Consider the following 11,228-nt stretch of genomic DNA (forward strand, 5'->3'; position numbering starts at 1 on the left):
CAAAATTCCCCAAAAAGTTCCTGAAAATCCCCCCAAAAATTCCCAAAAAATTCCCCAAAAATTCCGGAAAAACTCCCAAAAAAATTCCCCCCCAAAAATCCCGAAAATTCCCCAAAAATTCCCCAAAAATTCCTGAAAATTCCCCAAAATTCCCCCAAAAATCCGAAAATTCGCCCAAAAAATCCCAGACAATTCCACAAAAATTCCCCAAAATTCCCCCAAATTTCCCCCCAAAAAATTCCTGAAATTCCTGAATTCCCGAATTCCCCAAAAATTCCCCAAAATTCCTGAAAATTCACCCTAAAATTCCCCAAAAAATCCCCAAATATTCCCCCAAAAAAATCCCAGAAAATTCCCAAAATATTCCCCAAAAATTCCCAAAAATTCCTGAAATTCCCCGAATCCCCCAAAATTCCCCAAATCCCCGACATTCCCAATATTCCCAAAATATTCCCAAAAATTCCCAAAATTCCCAAAAAATATTCCCAAAAATTCAAAAAAATTCCCCCAAAAAATCCCCAAATATTCCCAAAAAATCCCCAAAATATTCCCAAAAATTCCCCCGAAATTCCAAAATATTCCCCAAAATTCCCAAAATATTCCAAAAATTCCCCAAAATATTCCCAAAAATTCCCCAAAATTCCCAAAATATTCCCAAAAATCCCCAAAAAAATTCCCAAAAATTCCCCCAAATTCCCAAAATATTCCCAAAAATCCCCAAGAATTCAAAATTCCCCCAAAAAATCCCCCCAAAATTCCCCAAATCTCCAAAAAACCTCCCAAAATTCCCCAAAATTCCCCCAAAAATCCCCCAAATCCCCAACACTCCCAACATTCCCAAAATATTCCCAAAAATTCCCCAAAATTCCCAAAATTCCCCAAATCCCCAAATCCCCCCAAATTCCCCCAAAATTCCCAAAATGTTCCCAAATATCCCCTGAAATTCCCCCCAAAAATTCCCCAAAAATTCCCAAAATTCCCCCCAAAAATTCCCCACATTCCCCAAATTCCCCAAAATTCCCCCCGAAAATCCCCCAAAATTTCCAAAATATTCCCCAAAATATCCCCAAATTCCCAAAATTCCTGAAATTCCCAAAATATTCCCAAAATATTCCCAAAAAAATCCCCCAAAATTCCCCAAATCTCCCAAAAAACTACCCAAAATTCCCCAAAATTCCCCCCCAAAATTTCCCAAAAAATCCCAAGAATTCCAAAATTCCCCCCAAAAATTCCCCAAATCTCAAAAAACCTCCCCAAAATTCCCCAAAATTCCCCAAAAATCCCCAAATATTCCCAAAATTCCCCCCAAAATCCCCCCAAAATTCCCAAAAATTCCCAAAACATTCCCGAAATTCCCCCCGATTTTTCCCTTTCCCCCTTTCCCCTCCCTTTCCCACCTGCCTCTTCTCTCCCTTGCCCAAAAAAATTCCTCCAAATTTCCCCCAGAATTCCCAAAAAAAAAAAAAAAACCAAAAAATTCCCCCAAAATCCCAAAAAAAACCCCAAAAAATTCCCCCTTTCCCATCCCTTTCCCAGCCTTTTCCCATCTTTTTTTCCATCTTTTTTTCCATCTTTTCCCCTTTTTTCCCCCCCCTTTTCCCTCCCGTTTCCCCCTCATTTTTTCCCTTTTCCTCCCCTTTTTCCATGAATTTCCCATCCCTTTTTCCCCTTTTCCCATCATTTTCCCTCCTTTTTCCATGAATTTTCCATCCCCTTTTCCACCCATTTTCCATCCATTTTTCCCACCCCTTTTCCATCCCTTTCCCCCTCATTTTCCCCTTTTCCATCCCTTTTTTTCCATCAATTTTTCCCTCCCCTTTTCCATCCCTTTTTCCCCCTCATTTTTTCCCTTTCCCATCCCTTTTCCCATGAATTTCCCATCCATTTCCATCCATTTCCCATCCTTTTCCCTCCCTTTTTCCCTCCCTCCCTGGATCCTTTCTCCCCCTTTTCCCACCCCTTTTCTCTCCCTTTCCCATCCCTTTTTTCCTCCCTTTTCCCATCATTTCCCCTCCCTTTTTCCCATCCATTTCCCATCCCCTTTTCTCCTTTTCCCATCCCTTTTCCATCCATTTCCCCATCCCTTTTCTGTCCCTTTTCCCCTCATTTTTTCCCTTTTCCATCCCTTTTTTCCATCCATTTTCCATCCCTTTTTCCCTCCCTTTTCCCCCTCGTTTTTCCCTTTCCCATCCCTTTTCCATGAATTTTCCCATCCATTTTTCCCTCCCTTTTCCCTCCCTTTCCCATCCCTTTCCCATCCCTTTTTCCATCCCTTTTCCCTCTCTTTTCCCTCCCTTTTCCCCCTCTTTTTTTACCTTTCCCCTCCCTTTTTTCCCATCCATTTCCATCCTTTTTCCATGAATTTTCCCTCCCTTTTCCATCCCTTTTCCCCCTCATTTTTTCCCTTTCCCATCCCCTTTTCCATGAATTTTCCCCTCCCTTTTCCCCCTCTTTTTTTCCCTTTTCCCTCCCTTTTTTCCCATCCATTTCCCATCCCCTTTTCCATCCATTTTCCCATCCCTTTTCCATCCCTTCCCCCCCTTTTCCCTCCCCTTTTCCCCCTCATTTTTTCCCTTTTCCATCCCTTTTTTCCCATCCATTTCCCATCCCTTTTCCCCCCTTTTCCCCTTTCCCCATCCCTTTCCCACCCTTTTTCCCCCTTTCCCAATCCCTTTTCCCCCTTTTCCCATCAATTTCCCGTCCCTTTTCCCATCCCTTTTCTCCCCCTTTCCCCTCCTCTCTTCCCCTCCTTTTCCACCCTTTTTCCATCCCTTTTCCATCCCTTTTCCATCCCTTTTCCGTCCCTTTTTTCCCTTTTTTTCCCTTTTCCATCCCTTTCTTCTCCTTTTCCATCCATTTTCCATCCCTTTTTCCCCCTTTCCCCCTCATTTTTCCCTCCCTCTTCCATCCCTCCCTTCATCCCCTTCCCCCCTTTTCCGTCCATTTTCCCATCCTTTTTCCCTCCTTTTCCATCCTTTTTCCCTCCCTTTCCCACCCTTTTTCCATCCCTTTTTCCATCCCTTTTTCCCCCCTTTTCCGTCCCTTTCCCCCTCATTTTTTCCCTTTTCCATCCTTTTTTCCCATCCATTTCCCATCCTTTTCCCTCCCTTTTCCCCTCCCTTTTTCCCTCCCTCCCTGGATCCTTTCTCCCCCTTTTCCCACCCCTTTTCCCTCCCTTTCCCACCCTTTTTCCATCCCTTTTTCCATCCCTTTTTCCATCCCTTTTTCCCCCGCTTTTCCGTCCCTTTCCCCCTCATTTTTTCCCTTTTCCATCCCTTTTTTTCCCATCCATTTCCCATCCTTTTCCCTCCCTTTTCCCCTCCCCTTTTTCCCTCCCTCCCTGGATCCTTTCTCCCCCTTTTCCCATCCCTTTTTTCCTCCCTTTCCCATCCCTTTTTTCCTCCCTTTCCCATCCCTTTTCCCCCTCCCTTTTTCCCATCCATTTCCCATCCCTTTTTCCCCTTTTCCCATCCCTTTTCCATCCATTTCCCATCCCTTTTCTGTCCCTTTTCCCCTCATTTTTTCCCTTTTCCATCCCTTTTTTTCCATCCATTTTCCATCCCTTTTTCCCTCCCTTTTCCCCCTCGTTTTTTCCCTTTCCCCATCCCCTTTTTCCATGGAATTTTCCCATCCATTTTTTCCCTCCTTTTCCATCCCTTTTCCCCCCCCCTTTTCCATCCATTTTCCCATCCCTTTTCCATCCCTTCCCCCCTTTTCCCTCCCTTTTCCCCTCATTTTTTCCCTTTTCCATCCCTTTTTTTCCCATCCATTTCCCATCCTTTTTCCCCCCTTTTTCCCTCCCTTTTCCCCCCTTTTCCCCTTTCCCCACCCCTTTCCCACCCCATTCCCATCCCTTTCCCAATCCCTTTTCCCCCTTTTCCCATCAATTTCCGTCCCTTTTTCCATCCCTTTTCTCCCCCTTTCCCCTCCCTCTCTTCCCTCCTTTTCCACCCTTTTTCCATCCCTTTTCCATCCATTTTCCATCCCTTTTCCGTCCCTTTTTCCATCCCTTTTTTTCCCTTTCCACCCTTTTCCCATCCCATTTTTCTCCCTTTTCCATCCATTTTCCATCCCTTTTTCCCCCTTTCCCCCTCATTTTTCCCTCCCTCTTCCATCCCTCCCTTCATCCCCTTCCCCCCCTTTTCCGTCCATTTTCCCATCCTTTTTCCCTCCCTTTTCCATCCTTTTTCCCTCCTTTCCACCCTTTTTCCATCCCTTTTTCCATCCCTTTTTCCATCCCTTTCCCCCCCCTTTTCCGTCCCTTTCCCCCTCATTTTTCCCTTTTCCATCCCTTTTTTTCTCATCCATTTCCCATCCTTTTCCCTCCCTTTTTCCCTCCCTTTTTCCCTCCTCCCTGGATCCTTTCTCCCCCTTTTCCCACCCCTTTTCTCTCCCTTTCCATCCCTTTTTTCCTCCCTTTCCCCCCTTTTCCCCTCCCTTTTTCCCCACCCATTTCCCATCCCCTTTTCTCCTTTTCCCATCCATTTTTCCATCCATTTTCCCATCCCTTTTCTGTCCCTTTTCCCCTCATTTTTTTCCCTTTCCCATCCCTTTTTTTCCATCCATTTTCCATCCCTTTTCCCCTCCCTTTTCCCCCCTCGTTTTTTCCCTTTCCCATCCCCTTTTCCATGAATTTTCCATCCCTTTTCCCTCCCTTTTCCATCCTTTTCCCCCCCTTTTCCCTCTCTTTTTCCCCTCTTTTTTTCCCTTTTCCCTCCCTTTTTCCCACCCATTTCCCATCCCCTTTTCCATCCATGTCCCCCTCAATTTTTCCCTTTCCCCTCCCTTTTTTCCCATCCATTTCCCATCCCTTTTTCCATGAATTTTCCCCCCCTTTTCCATCCCTTTTCCCCCTCATTTTTTCCCTTTCCCCATCCCCTTTTCCATGAATTTTCCCTCCCTTTTCCCCTTTTCCCATCATTTTCCCTCCCTTTTTCCCATCCATTTCCCATCCCCTTTTCCCCCTTTTCCCATCCCTTTTCTGTTTCTTTTTCCCCTCATTTTTTCCCTTTTCCACCCATTTTTCCATGAATTTTCCCTCCCTTTTCCATCCCCCCCTTTCTCCCCCTTTTCCCTCCATTTTCCCCCCTCATTTTTCCCTTTTCCCTCCCTTTTTTCCATCCATTTCCCATCCCCTTTTCCCCCTTTTCCCACCCTTTTTTCCATCCCCTTTTTTCCCCCCTTTTCCGTCCCTTTCCCCTCATTTTTTCCCTTTTCCATCCCTTTTTTCCCATCCATTTCCCATCCTTTTCCCTCCCTTTTTCCCTCCCTCCCTGGATCCTTTCTCCCCCTTTTCCCACCCCTTTTCCCCTCCCTTTCCCATCCCTTTTTCCCTCCCTTTTCCCCTTTTCCCTCCCTTTTTCCCATCCATTTCCCATCCCTTTTTCCCCTTTTCCCATCCCTTTTCCATCCATTTTCCCATCCCTTTTCTGTTTCTTTTTCCCCTCATTTTTTCCCTTTTCCACCCATTTTTCCATGAATTTTCCCTCCCTTTTCCATCCCCCCTTTCTCCCCTTTTCCTCCCTTTTTCCCCCTCATTTTTCCCTTTTCCCTCCCTTTTTTCCCGTCCATTTCCCATCCTTTTTTCCCCTTTTCCCACCCCTTTTCCATCCCTTTTTTCCCCTTTTTCCCTCCTTTTCCATCCCTTTCCTTCTCCCTTTCCTCTCCCTTTTCCCATCCCTTTTTCCATCCCTTTTTCCCATCTTTTTTCCCTCCCTTCCCCCCCTTTCCCCTCCCCTTTTTCCATAAATTTCCATAAATTTTTTTTCCATCCCCCTTTCCCATCAATTTCCCGTCCCTTTTTCCATCATTTTTCCCCCACTTTTCCCCCCTTTTTCCACCCCTTTTTTCCCACTTTCCCCCCTTTCCCATCCCTTTTTTCCATCATTTTTTCCCCCACTTTCCCCCCCCTTTTTCCACCCCTTTTTTTCCCACTTTCCCCCCCTTTCCCATCCCTTTTTTCCATCATTTTTTTCCCACTTTCCCCTCCCTTTTCCCGATTTTCTCCCTCCTCTCTCTCCCCCTGGAGATTCCCGGATCCCGGTGGGATCGAAGCCCGGCAGCAGCGAGGGCTCCGGGGATTTTCCGGGGGAATGGGAGAGAAAAAATCAACAAAAATGAGGAGGAAAAATGGAAAATAAGGAAAAAGGGAGGAAAGCGTGGGAAAAGAAAAATGGGGGGAAAAGGAAAAGGGGGAAAAAAGCGGGAAAAGAAGGGAAAAGATGGAAAATGGAGGGAAAAGGGGAAAAGAAAAGGAGGGAAAATGAAGGAAAATGAGGGAAAAGGGGGAAAAAAGGAGGAAAGGAAAAGGAGGGAAAGTGGGGAAAGAAAAATGGGAAAAGAGGGCAAAAAAAGGGGGAAAAGAAAAGCGGGAAAAGAAGAAAAAGAGAAGATGGGAAATGGAGGGAAAAGGGGGAAAATGAAGGAAAATAGGGAAAAGGGGAAAAAGAAGGAAAAGGGGGAAAATAAAAGCAGGAAAAGGGAGGGAAAATGAGGGAAAAATGAGGAAAAAAGGCAGGGAAAGGGGAAAAGGAAAAGGGGGGGGAAGGGGGAAAAGAAAAGTGGAAAAGAAGGAAAAAAAGAAGGAAAATTAAGGGGAAATCAGAAAAATTTAAGGAAAATGAGAAAAGGAAAAAATGAGGAAAGGAAAAGAAGGGAAAGGGGGAAAGTGTGGGAAAAGGAAAAGAAGGAAAAGGAGGGAAAGAGGGGAAAGAAAAAATGGGAAAAGAGGGGAAAAAAAGGGGGAAATGGGGAGAAGAAAAGCAGGAAAAGAAGGAAGAGAAAAGTTGGGAAATGGAGGGGAAAAGAGGGAGAAGAAAAGAAGGAAAATGGAAGAAAAATGAAGGGAAAGAAGGAAAAGAAATCGGAGAAAAGTGGGGAAAGAAAAGCGGGAAAAGAAGGAAAAGAAAAGATGGAAAATGGAGGGAAAACAGGAAAAATTAAGGGAAAGGAGGAAAAGGGGAAAAAGAAGGAAAAGAGGGAAAATAAAAGCAGGAAAAGGGAGGGAAAATGAGGGAAAATAAGGAAAAAAGGGGGAAAAGGAAAAGGGGGGAAAGGGGGAAAAGAAAAGTGGGAAAAGAAGGAAAAAAAAGAAGGAAAATAAAGGGAAAATCAGAAAAAATGAATGGAAATGAGAAAAAAGAGGAAAAATGAGGAAAGGAAAAGAAGGAAAAGGGGGAAAGTGTGGGAAAAGGAAAAGAAGGAAAAGGAAAGTTGGGAAATGGAGGGAAAAGCAGGAAATGAAGGAAAAGAGGGAAAAGAAAAGCAGGAAAAGGAGGGGAAATGAAGGAAAATGGGGAAAAAAGGGGGGAAAAGGAGAAAGGAAAAGGAGGGAAAGTGGGGAAAGAAAAATGGGAAAAGAGGGGAAAAAGGGGGAAAAGAAAAGCGGGAAAAGAAGGAAAAGAGAAGATGGGAAATGGAGGGAAAAGAGGGAGAAGAAAAGAAGGAAAATGGAAGAAAAATGAAGGGAAAGAAGGAAAAGAAAACTGGGAAAAGTGGGAAAGAAAAGTGGGAAAAGAAGGAAAAGAAAAGAGGGAAAATGGAGGGAAAAGGGGGAAAGGAAGGGAAAGGAGGAAAAGGGGAAAAAGAAGGAAAAGGGGAAAAGAAAATCAGGAAAAGGGAGGGAAAGTGAGGGAAAATAAGGAAAAAAATGGGAAAAGGAAAAGGGGGGAAAGGGGGAAAAAAAAAGTGGGAAAAGAAGGAAAAAAAAGAAGGAAAATAAAGGGAAAATCAGAAAAAAATAATGGAAATGAGAAAAAAGAGGGAAAATGAGGAAAGGAAAAGAAAAGTTGGGAAATGGAGGGAAAAGCAGGAAAATGAAGGAAAAGAGGGAAAAGAGGGAAAGAAAAGCAGGAAAAGGAGGGGAAATGAAGGAAAATGGGGAAAAAGGGGGGAAAAGGAGAAAGGAAAAGGAGGGAAAGTGGGGAAAGAAAAATGGGGAAAAGGGGAAAAAAAGGGGGAAAAGAAAAGAGGGAAAAGAAGGAAAAGAGAAAATGGGAAATGGAGGGGAAAGAGGGAGAAGAAAAGAAGGAAAATGGAAGAAAAATGAAGGGAAAGAAGGAAAAGAAATCTGAGAAAAGTGGGAAAGAAAAGTGGGAAAAGAAGGAAAAGAAAAGATGGAAAATGGAGGGAAAACAGGAAAAATTAAAGGAAAGGAGGAAAAGGGAAAAAGAAGGAAAAGAGGGAAAAGAAAATCAGGAAAAGGGAGGGAAAATGAGGGAAAATAAGGAAAAAAGGGGGAAAAGGAAAAGGGGGGAAAGTGGGAAAAGAAAAGTGGGAAAAGAAGGAAAAAATGAAGGAAAATTAAGGGAAAATCAGAAAAAATGAATGGAAATGAGAAAAAAGAGGAAAGATGAGGAAAGGGAAAAGAAGGGAAAGGGGGAAAGTGTGGGAAAAGGAAAAGAAGGAAAAGGAAAGTTGGGAAATGGAGGGAAAAGCAGGAAATGAAGGAAAAGAGGGAAAAGAGGGAAAAGAAAAGCAGGAAAGGGAGAGGAAATGAAGGAAAATGGGGAAAAAAGGGGGGAAAGGAGGAAAGGGAAAGGAGGGAAAGTGGGGAAAGAAAAATGGGAAAAGGGGAAAAAAGTGGGAAAAGAAAGCAGGAAAAGAAGGAAAAGAGACGATGGGGAATGGAGGGAAAAGAGGGAGAAGAAAAGAAGGAAAATGGAAGAAAAATGAAGGGAAAGAAGGAAAAGAAATCTGAGAAAAGTGGGGAAAGAAAAGCGGGAAAAGAAGGAAAGGAAAAGAGGGAAAATGGAGGGGAAAACAGGAAAAATTAAGGGAAATGAGGAAAAGGGGAAAAAGAAGGAAAAGTGGGAAAAGCAAAGCAGGAAAAGGGAGGGAAAATGAGGGAAAATAAGGAAAAAAAGGGGAAAAGGAAAAGGGGGGAAAGGGGGAAAAGAAAAGTGGGAAAAGAAGGAAAAAAAAGAAGGAAAATTAAGGGAAAATCAGAAAAAAATAATGGAAATGAGAAAAAAGAGGGAAAATGAGGAAAGGAAAAGAAAAGTTGGGAAATGGAGGGAAAAGCAGGAAAATGAAGGAAAAGAGGGAAAAGAGGGAAAAGAAAAGCAGGAAAAGGAGCGGAAATGAAGGAAAATGGGGAAAAAGGGGGAAAAGGAGAAAGGAAAAGGAGGGAAAGTGGGGAAAGAAAAATGGGAAAAGGGGAAAAAAGGGGGAAAAGAAAAGAGGGAAAAGAGGGAAAGGAGAAGATGGGAAATGGAGGGGAAAGAGGGAGAAGAAAAGAAGGAAAATGGAAGAAAAATGAAGGGAAAGAAGGAAAAGAAATCGGAGAAAAGTGGGGAAAGAAAAGCGGGAAAAGAAGGAAAAGAAAAGATGGAAAATGGAGGGAAAAGGGGGAAAGGAAGGGAAAAGCAAATCAGGAAAAGGGAGGGAAATGAAGGAAAATGAGGAAAAGGAGGGGGAAGAGGAAAGGAAAAGAAGGAAAATGGAGGAAAGTGTGGGAAAAGTGGGAAAAGGGAAAAAAGTGGGAAAAGGGGGAAAGAAAAGAAGGAAGAGAAAAGATGGGAAATGGAGGGAAAAGCAGGAAAAATGAGGGAAAAGAAAGAAAAGAGGGAAGAGGAGGGAAAAGGAAAGAAAAAGAGGAAAAGAAAAGCAGGAAAAGGGAGGGAAAATGAGGGAAAAGGGGGGGTGGGAGGAAAAGAAGGAAAAGGGGGGAAAGGGGGGAAAGTGGGAAAGGAAGGAAAACAAAAGTTGGGAAAATTAAGGGAGAATCATAAAAAATGAAGGAAAATGAGAAAAAAAGAGGAAAAAATGAGGAAAGGAAAAGGAGGAAAAGTGAGGAAAGAAAAATGGGAAAAGAGGGGAAAAAAGGGAGAAATGGGGAGAAGAAAAGCGGGAAAAGAAGGAAAAGAAAAGGTGGGAAATGGAGGGAAAAGAGGGAGAAGAAAAGAAGGAAAATGGAAGAAAAATGAAGGGAAAGAAGGAAAAGAAATCGGAGAAAAGTGGGGAAAGAAAAGTGGGAAAAGAAGGAAAAGAAAAGATGGAAAATGGAGGGAAAAGGGGGAAAGGAAGGGAAAAGAAAATCAGGAAAAGGGAGGGAAATGAAGGAAAATGAGGAAAAGGAGGGGGAAGAGGAAAGGAAAAGAAGGAAAATGGAGGAAAGTGTGGGAAAAGTGGGGAAAAGGGAAAAAAAGTGGGAAAAGGGGGAAAGAAAAGCAGGAAAAGAAGGAAAAGATGGGAAATGGAGGGAAAAGCAGGAAAAATGAGGGGAAAGAAAGAAAAGAGGGAAGAGGAGGGAAAAGGAAAGAAAAAGAGGAAAAGCAAAGCAGGAAAAGGGAGGGAAACTGAGGGAAAAGGGGGGGAAGGAAAAAAAAGGAAAAGAAGGAAAAGGGGAGGAAAGTGGGAAAAGAAGGAAAACAAAAGTTGGGAAAATTAAGGGAGAATCATAAAAAATGAAGGAAAATGAGAAAAAAAAGAGGAAAAAATGAGGAAAGGAAAAGGAGGGAAAGTGGGGAAAGAAAAATGGGAAAAGAGGGAAAAAAGGGAGAAATGGGGAGAAGAAAAGCAGGAAAAGAAGGAAAAGAAAAGATGGAAAATGGAGGGAAAAGAGGGAAAATGAAGGAAAAGGAGGAAAATGAAAAGTGGGAAAAGGGGGAAAAGAAAAGCAGGAAAAGAAGGAAAAGAAAAGATGGGAAATGGAGGGAAAAGCAGGAAAAATGAGGGAAAAGAAAGAAAAGAGGGAAGAGGAGGGAAAAGGAAAGAAAAAGAGGAAAAGAAAAGCAGGAAAAGGGAGGGAAACTGAGGGAAAAGGGGGGGAAAGGAAAAAAAAAGGAAAAGAAGGAAAAGGGGGGAAGTGGGAAAAGAAGGAAAACAAAAGTTGGGAAAATTAAGGGAAAATCATAAAAAATGAAGGAAAATGAGAAAAAAAGAGGAAAAAATGAGGAAAGGAAAAGGAGGGAAAGTGGGGAAAGAAAAATGGGAAAAGAGGGAAAAAAGGGGGGAAAGGGGAGAAGAAAAGCAGGAAAAGAAGGAAAAGGGAAGATGGAAAATGGAGGGAAAAGAGGGAAAATGAAGGAAAAGGAGGAAAATGAAAAGTGGGAAAAGGGGGAAAAGAAAAGCAGGAAAAGAAGAAAGAGAAAAGATGGGAAATGGAGGGAAAAGCAGGAAAAATGAGGGAAAAGAAAGAAAAGAGGGAAGAGGAGGGAAAAGGAAAGAAAAAGAGGAAAAGGGAGGGAAAATGAGGAAGAGAATAATTCCTGAATCCCCAAATTCCC

This window comes from Vidua macroura, unplaced genomic scaffold (assembly GCF_024509145.1).
Source record: "Vidua macroura isolate BioBank_ID:100142 unplaced genomic scaffold, ASM2450914v1 whyUn_scaffold_170, whole genome shotgun sequence".
Classification (NCBI taxonomy): Eukaryota; Metazoa; Chordata; class Aves; order Passeriformes; family Viduidae; genus Vidua; species Vidua macroura.